Raw genomic sequence first — 8,471 nt, forward strand, 5'->3', positions numbered from 1 at the left:
TCCCCCTGGGGGGTGATTTCTCACTTTCTGTATGTCTCTCTGGCAAGCTCACGCACCCTATAGCAGAAATCTGTCTTAAAAAAAAGAAAAAGATTTTTGCCATAGGGATGTGTGTTTGCCAGAGACAGATAGAGACAGACAGAAAGAGAGAAGTGAGAAATTACCCCACAGGTGGGATGGCCACACCACAATCACTTCTCTTTCATTCTCCTTTTGGGATTTTAGGTACACATACACATGTGTTTTTCAAGCTGCCAGGTACAGGACTCAAACCATGGAGTCAGCCATGTGGGATTCAGCACCTTAACCACCATACCACTTTTTGGCCCTCTACAATTCACTTTTTAATTTCCCAGAAGCTAGAGGCTTCTCCTACCCAAGTGGTATCCTTTCATGAGTGGTCAGATACCTTGGTCTTACACCCAACTGTGTTATTTTGCTCCTTAACCATCACTCTCCAAATCTTGAAACATATCTCTGAAAACCAAATTGGAATCTGTGAGATTATTTGATGCTTCTTAGAATATAAGTCCATCGTTAAGGCTATGTCCCAATTCTAGGGAGTCCTGTTTCTCTCAATACTCATCATTCTTTGTTGCAGCCTCTTATTCATGTAGGAAAATGATGTCAACTCCTTCACTGAAATTTTTTTTTCCCTACTCTCAAACCCTAGGTCCATGTGCTCAACCAAGTTCACTGAAAGGCATTGGAATGCCACAGAGGTTTCACAAGAGTTGAATGTGGCTGTCATCGTACCTGAATCATACAAATCTCTTCTGAGCTCAGAATCAGCTCCTAAGTAGAAAGTATGAGCTGAGAGCAGCTGAGCAAAATAGTTTCCTGGCTTCTACCAGAGCAAAACATGATACTCCAGGGGGGTGGAGGGGGATGAAGGTTCCACAGAATAAGAGTTTCACTTTGATTTGGTGGCCTTGTGGCAAGTGTTCTCCAGACATAAAACAGAGTCAAATCTCTAAGACATAGGCCTCTGACTTGGAGCTTTCAGGCCATGCAAGGACACCTAGCTCATCTACGAACACGGACACATGTGTTGTCACAACCACAGAGAGTCTGGCTGAGAACATCATCCCAGGACTGCCCTGATCCCCAAAGAGCTAAAGGGTCTAATGGAGATGATTGAAGCCCATACAGGATGACTTTTTCTCTGCATACACTTCCAAAAGGCTCTCTACACAGGGAAAGTGAGGTCTTGGCAGGAGCTGCCCGTGCCACACCCACTCTGTGAAAGATGAGCCCAAGGACTGGACATTGTGCTGTTTTGACAGAGAGAGCCCTTCCCTCTACTCTTCACCTGAGGCTAGAAAAATTGTTTCTACTCCTCCTATCTTGGTCTACAATTTCTTCTACTGCACCTTGCTCCTCTGAACCCCTCATTTTGATATGATTCTTGATAACTGTGATGAGTTATCTCTTGATGGTAGAGTTCTAGGCATAATGGGCAATGAGTAATAGCCACCTTCTGGATGGTATTTATTTGCTTCTTCCTGGACCCTGACCTCTGAGAGGGAATTATGAGGGAGAAGAAAGGCCTGCAAGGCCACCTCATCTTGCAGTCTGCTCCCTTGGCAGAATGAGCCATCCCTCAATCCAGGCCTGTGACTCTTCTTTTAACCTTATTGGAGGAGAAGGGGTTGTTGTGTGACCATTTCCTTGGGGGATGCTTTCTCACTTTCCTTCTTTCTCTGTCTCTCTCTGGTGAGCACATGTGTCCTATGGCAAAAATTTAAAAAAAAAAAAAAAAAAAAAAAAAAAAAAAAAAAGGCTTCCCCCAGGCTGGTGCCTTAACACAGTGATTAAAGGTTGTACACTGGGAGCCAGATCCCACATGGTGGATTATGGTTTGAATCTTGGCTCCAGAATTTGCAAAACATGCTAGGCAAGTGTTATGTATGTGCCCCAAATTCTTTTTTTTTTTTGGAGAGGTTTTTGCTATAGGGTGCGTGCACTCGCCAGACAGAGAGAGACAGAGAGACAGAAAGTGAGAAATCACCCCCCCAGGGGGGATGGCCACGCCGCAGTCCCTTCTTCTCCACTCTCCTCTCGGGATCTTGGACACTCACACACACACGCCCAGTGTGAGTTTAAGCCACCGGGTCCGGGACTCAAACCACGGTTGACTACGTGGGAGTTCAGTGATATAGCCATTACGCTAACTGCTGGTCCCTGTGCCCCAAATTCTGATTGAAAGGAGAAATTTAAATAAGGGACTGTTGTGTGACCATGTCCCACTGGAAGGTGTTCTCTCTCTCTCCCCCTCTTTCTCACTCTGGTGAGTGTATGCTCTCAGGCAATTTTTTAAAAATTTAAAAATTTAAAAAAGATTTCCTTATCTACAGATAATAAATATATTCTCCTATGTTTTCTCGTGTTTATTTTATATCTGTTTCCATATTAGTTCTTTAATCCATCTGGAATTTATTTTCATAAATGATGTGAGTTAGAGATCTAACTTTCCCCTCCCCAGAGGGTTGTGTGCATCCCCAGCATTATTATTATTTATTCTATAGATCATCCTCTTCCCCAGGGTCTTGAAATACTACTCTTATCATATTCAGAACTCCCATAAATACATGTCATTTTCTGGATACTCTGTTGCATTGAACTTTTTTAATGTATTCCTGGACCCATATCACACCACTTTAATTGAAGTAGCTTTTGGGAATAATTTGATACCGTGTGATTTTCTCCTTTTTTTTATTCCCCCTAAATTATTTTGCTATTTTTACATATTTTTCCTTCCACATGTAATTTCAAATAAGCTTGTCAAGTTTCACTAACAAGTCCTTGGAATTTAGGCTGAGATTTTATTGATCATATAGATTAAGTTGGGGGAAAGATGATATTTTTACAATACTGAGTCTTCACATCCAGAAAAAGGACTGTCTTAGCCATGTTCTTAAAGTCCCCAGGGGAGACATTCTCTCTTCTGACTCCTGGAGTCCCTCAGCTTCCCTTGGCTGGTACCCTGAATCACCACATCCTTTATTGCTGTCTCATGATGCTAGTTTACTCACTCATTCCCTTACCCCACCAGAGATTGATTAAACAATTGACTATTTGCTTTTGTTCAAGAATTCTGAAATTTACCTTTCCAGGACCCAAAGAACTCCTGGGAGATTGCCCCATCTCTTTCCTTCCCTGCCTTCACATCTCATTCCCAGAATCTCCCTTCTCATCTTGCTCTCTCTGGAATTCTAATATTTCTACTCTAGAGCAGGACAGCCTAATATTTAGTGTAGAGTTCTCTGAGAATCTGATTGACCTGAAATACAACTCCTTGTTCTTACCTTCTCTCTCATCACATTGTTGTATGTCATTTCTAAGCTTTGTCCAGACAAGACTATATTAGGTCATTGGGAAAGTCATGATGTGTTGTTCTATGCAAAAATGTGACATGACTTTCCCAACGACACAATTTTTTGGAAGAAGAGGAGAGTTCACAACAGTACTCGGGAAGAATAATAGATTCCATGCCAGCCGCCCACCCTGAAGACAAGAGCTTACATCCCCTGATTTGCCAGCAGATACTTACCAGCCTAAATTCTGAAGAACATCTAGGAATTCTTAGCCATTTTTAAGCCTTGATTTTTGTTTTTTTTTTTCATGCACACTAGCCTCAAGGGGCAGTTTTATGTCAAACTGACTACCAGATTCCTAGTGATGAAGCAAGAAGGACCCAGCTCCTTTTTTCAAATCCCTTTAAGAGACAACAATATTCACCAGGTGTGGTGGCCAGGAAGTAGGAAACAGAAGCCTGACACAGGGTGGAGGTGCCCCAGAAGAGCAGAATATGCTTTACAGCTAGGTGCAATAGCAATGCAAAGACCTGGGCAGTTTGCCCAAAGCATTTTGCATATACACCTTGGTACCCAGAAAGGGTCATAGAGCCCCAACACTTAGCCATGTTCTCTCCTGTTTCTGCATTTACTTGGCTCTACCTGCATCACCACCTTCTGCTCTCAAGCTTCTCTGGCACCAGATCGGTATAAGTTACCACTAAAATATCCCACCTGACCTTGATGAATCTCCACCTGCTGCTTATCCAAGGGATAGGATTTCAGGATAAGGACTGTGGAATTTGTCCCAGTGACTGAAAAGTTACTCTAACCCAAGACTATTACAAAAATGATTCCTAGACATTTGTATTTCAAAGGATAGAACAAGCCACTTCCCAGCAAAGTGAATCAATTTCAAGGACAGGAAATCTGTCACAGTGGCCGTAAAGTTCTGGTAACACAGAGCTACAGCCTGATTCCTAGAGCTCTTTCTTCCAAAGTCAACATGCTGCAAAAAATTTTCTCTGGCCAGTATCCGCCCCACCCCCCAAGTTGCTTAAGGCCCAGTCAGCCACCCAGTTTTACATGTCTAAATCTGAAATCAAAGTCCCAGTCAGGGAGAGGGATTGTCACAAGTAATTGCAACATCCCACAAGAATTTGTTTGGGAGCTAAAGGGAGCCAAACCTGGGCCTTCTCCAAAGCTTGCAAGTCTGAGCTGTTTGAGAACCACATTTGATCTGTTCCAATGTACTGAAGGTAAATGTTTGTCTTCTGCTGCCTGTTTGGCAGATCGAGGGAACTCTGCAGAACTCCTGCTGGCCCACCATGCTGGCAGGTGCATCTTTTCCTAGGAGAGAAGATTGGGAACTGCCTGCCATGACCCACAGGCCCCAAGAGTTGATCTTTACCATGCTCCAAACACTAGCCCAGGAAGAAGGAGGGGTGAGGGCTCTGAGGGGAAAGAGGTACTAGATGGCTGCAGGGAGGGGTTGGATGGGAGGGACAGGGGGTCCAGGCATCCTGCCCCATCCTTGTTGCCTTTCTCAACAACTTAAGCAACTTGCCGTGGCCCTCACCCTTACCTTATCTCATTTTATTTTTACATGTTACCTTCATAGACATTATTTAGAGATGGTGCTCTCGCTCCTTACATATAGGAGAAAAACCTCCTTCAGAGTGACAGCCTAGGGCTCAATCATAATAGCCGCTCAAGTCAGCCCAGTATTACTGGGAGTATAATCAGTGGTTATGAGCCACCAGTCATCGTCATCATCATCACAGAATAGCTACCAGTTACTGAGCCCTTACTTGATGCAACTTACATTCTTTGTGGATTCCTCCTTGCAAGGCTGACATTGCTATTTCCCTGTTTTACAGAAAAGAAACCAGGTCTGGTGAGGTTATGAGGCCTGCTCCAAGTCTCCCAGCAGGCCAGATGGGGAGTCTGACCTCCAGGGGGTCTGGTTCATCACCATGCTTCATTTTCTTCAGGAAGGAGCAGAAAGGTCACAGAGCCCAAGGGGGCACCTGCCAACCCCAGTAATCACAAGTGCCAGGCGCTTTTGAAAGGGGCATTCACATCATGTCTTTCCTGTGGGCCTCAGGCCTCCCTCAACTGACCCATGATGCCTCAGGTATGAGGATGGAGTGGGAGGGGTGGGAGAGGGAACGCCAGACAGTTCTGTCTTGGTTCTATAGAGAACCCTGATGCCATTGACATTCGGTGCCCAAGGGACACCCAATCCCTGCCTCCCTGCTGCCAGTTCCTCAGAGCTTCAGAAGCAGTATTTTGTCTGAGAAGTGGGGTTATTCTTTTTTTTATTTTTTTTAAAGAATTATTTTATTTAACTTTACTTATTTTAATTTGACCAGGGAGAGACAGAGTGAGCGAGGAGAGAGAGAGTGAGAAAGCAAGCTGCCAGGTCTGGGACTCGAACCGCAGTCATCCATGTGGGAGTCCAGCGTCCCTAACCACCATACCATCTGCCGGCCTCCGGGTTATTTTTCATTGACCCCATTCCAGCCCTCACTTCAGAGAACTTGAGGAGGTCAAGGTAGATTTTCTACTTTGGAGGCCAGTGTCTTTACTGACCCTCAGTGTAATCTCTTTTCAGCACAGCCTAATGTCTCTCTGTCCTCTCTGCTGATTTACATGGCAGGTTTATTTAATTAGCCAGAGGTGAGTCAAAGTGCAGCTTGTCCTCAAAGTTAATTAATATTTACTGAGCCACCACACGGTGAGGGACGCCAAGACTGAACTGTGTTCCCTGTAGCTGCATAGGGAACAGACTTCAACCCCTTGTGCTTAGCTGGGGTTGAGAACTAAAACCAGCCAAGGAGTTGGGCTGATGGACCTTTGAGCTACTGTGAAGAGGGTATAAGGCCATGTACCTAACATGCTTGATCACAGTGGTCATGCTTACCACATGCTTGGCATGCCAGGAGCTTAGATACTGTGTTTATATAACTTTTAAAGAGGATTGGCAGAGAAAAGTGTTTGGTAGACCATGTGCCTTTGGGGCTTGTTCCAATGGGGAGAGGGGTAATAGTAGAATGGTAGTAGATGCCACAGGGACACAGACCCTCAGGCGCACTTACATAAGCATTGTATATGAGTAAATGAAGCATAATTCCCGTTTTCACCTAGGCTCCTTATAACAGAGGGAGAAGGTGAGAGTGGCTGGGAGAATTCATAGTAAATGGGATCTTTCCTCTAGCTAATTACAAAGGAAAGAAAACCTGGACCGGGCAAAGGCACATAGCCTGCGTGGTATCTGCTAGACCAGGACCCGCACCCTTCCTCCTCTGTTCCTTCCTGTACCACCAGAACCCTCTCACCCTGACTTTTAAGATTTTTTTTTCTTTTTTTTTTGCCATAGGATGTGCATACTTGCTGGAAAGAGACAAAGAGGGAAAGTGAAAAAACACTCGCAGGAGGGATGGTCACACTGCAGTCCCTTCTCCTCCATTCTCCCCTCAGGATTTTGGGCATGCATGTACATGTGCTCCATGATTTTCAAGCCACTGTGTTTGGGAGTCAAGTCATGTAGTTGGCTGTGTGGGATCCAATTGCCTTAATCACTACACCACCTGTTGACCTTCCATCCCACTCTTATCCTAGAAAACTTTTTTTTAAAGTTTATTTTAGGGGTCAGCAGGTGGCATGGTAGTTAAGGCACTGGACTCCCACATGGTTGACCGCAGTTCAAGGCTCAGACCTGGCAGCTGCTTTCTCATTTTTCCTTTCTCTCTCTCTGGTCAAATTTAAAAATAATAATAACAAATGGAATTAAATAAGTAAGTATTTTCAAAAGTTTATTTCGGGAACAGCAGGTGGTGTAATGGTTATGTCGCTGGACTCCTACCTAATCAACCATGGTTCGAGTCTCAGACCCAGCAGCTTAAAACTCACACTGGGCACATGTGCACAATGCCCAAAATCCCCAAAGGAGAATAGAGTAGAAGGGATTGGGGTGATTCCTCTCTCTGTCTCTGGTGAGTGCATGTGCTCTATAATAAAAATCTCTCTCAAAAAAAAGTTGATTTTATTGATGGTGGAGAGCACATGTACGAGAGAAAGAGAAAAGCTCCATGCTATGATCCCTTTTCCCCGACGCTCCAACCCCTCAGGATCTTGGGCATGCAAGCATGTACTTGTAGTGTTCCCAAGCTGACCCAGGGATGGAAACCCATAGCCAGCCATGTGGCCTCCTGAACTGCAGTTCACTTTGCTACCAACTACATCATCAGATTGGGCCCCAGAAGACTTTGGAGCCTGGCCTTTCTTTGAGGTTGTTTGGGCCCCAAGCCAGTCCTAGCCTTCTGTGGAGTGCCCTGACAAAGCCATCACTGTGGCAGGATTCAGTGACAGGGCTTGCCCTCTACCTTCTGCCTCCTCCAGGCTGCCACACCAGAAGAGCACCTCACAGTCTTTCCTGTCTGACTGCTGGGTTACAAAGAAGTCCCATTGCCCAAAGTCCTCTTTATGGTTGCCAATTCTGAACAACCAGCTCCCGACTCTCCCAGCTCATCCTCTGGGCAGCTGCAGTCCTCCCCATGGAAATCCCAGCATAGCCAGTGTTGGAGTGGCTGAGTTTTTCAGTCTCTATCTGCCAGCCTTGACCCCATGACCCCATCAGGGTCTGCCCCAGAGTCAGGTTGAGGGGTTACCATGAAGCAGTCCAGTCCCAGGCATAGACAAGCCTTTCTATAAGCCAAGACCAAGTAGGGAGACATGCCACTGAGACAGGACCTAGTGGTCTGTCTCTCTCCAGCTGCCAAAAAGATGGCTCTTCTGAGTCAAAGATTGGAGCAAATTACTAACAGCCCTGGCATCTTCTGGTATCTAACTTTTCCTGGTCAGATTGGGGCAAGAGGCCACAGTGAGGCCTGAAAGCTTCATTCTAGGCTTGCTGCATCTTCTGTACAAAGCCAGAAGCTGGGTGGAAAGGGGTCTCCCCAATTATCTGAGATGACTTTGGTGGAGAAGATTGAGTGGGAAATGGAGCAGAAACTGACACAGCCAGTCAGCTACAGCCAGCTCTGGTGGGCTTGAGGTTCAGAAGCCTCTGCGCCCCCTGCTGGTCCCTCAGACAGGCTCCCACCTTTTGGCTTCCTCTTCCTAAGCAGGCTTCCTGGTCTTCCCCACTCCCACCCCCCACCCCCACCATTC

The sequence above is a fragment of the Tupaia chinensis genome, unplaced genomic scaffold (assembly GCF_000334495.1).
Source record: "Tupaia chinensis unplaced genomic scaffold, TupChi_1.0 Scaffold000484_1, whole genome shotgun sequence".
NCBI classification, from domain to species: Eukaryota; Metazoa; Chordata; class Mammalia; order Scandentia; family Tupaiidae; genus Tupaia; species Tupaia belangeri.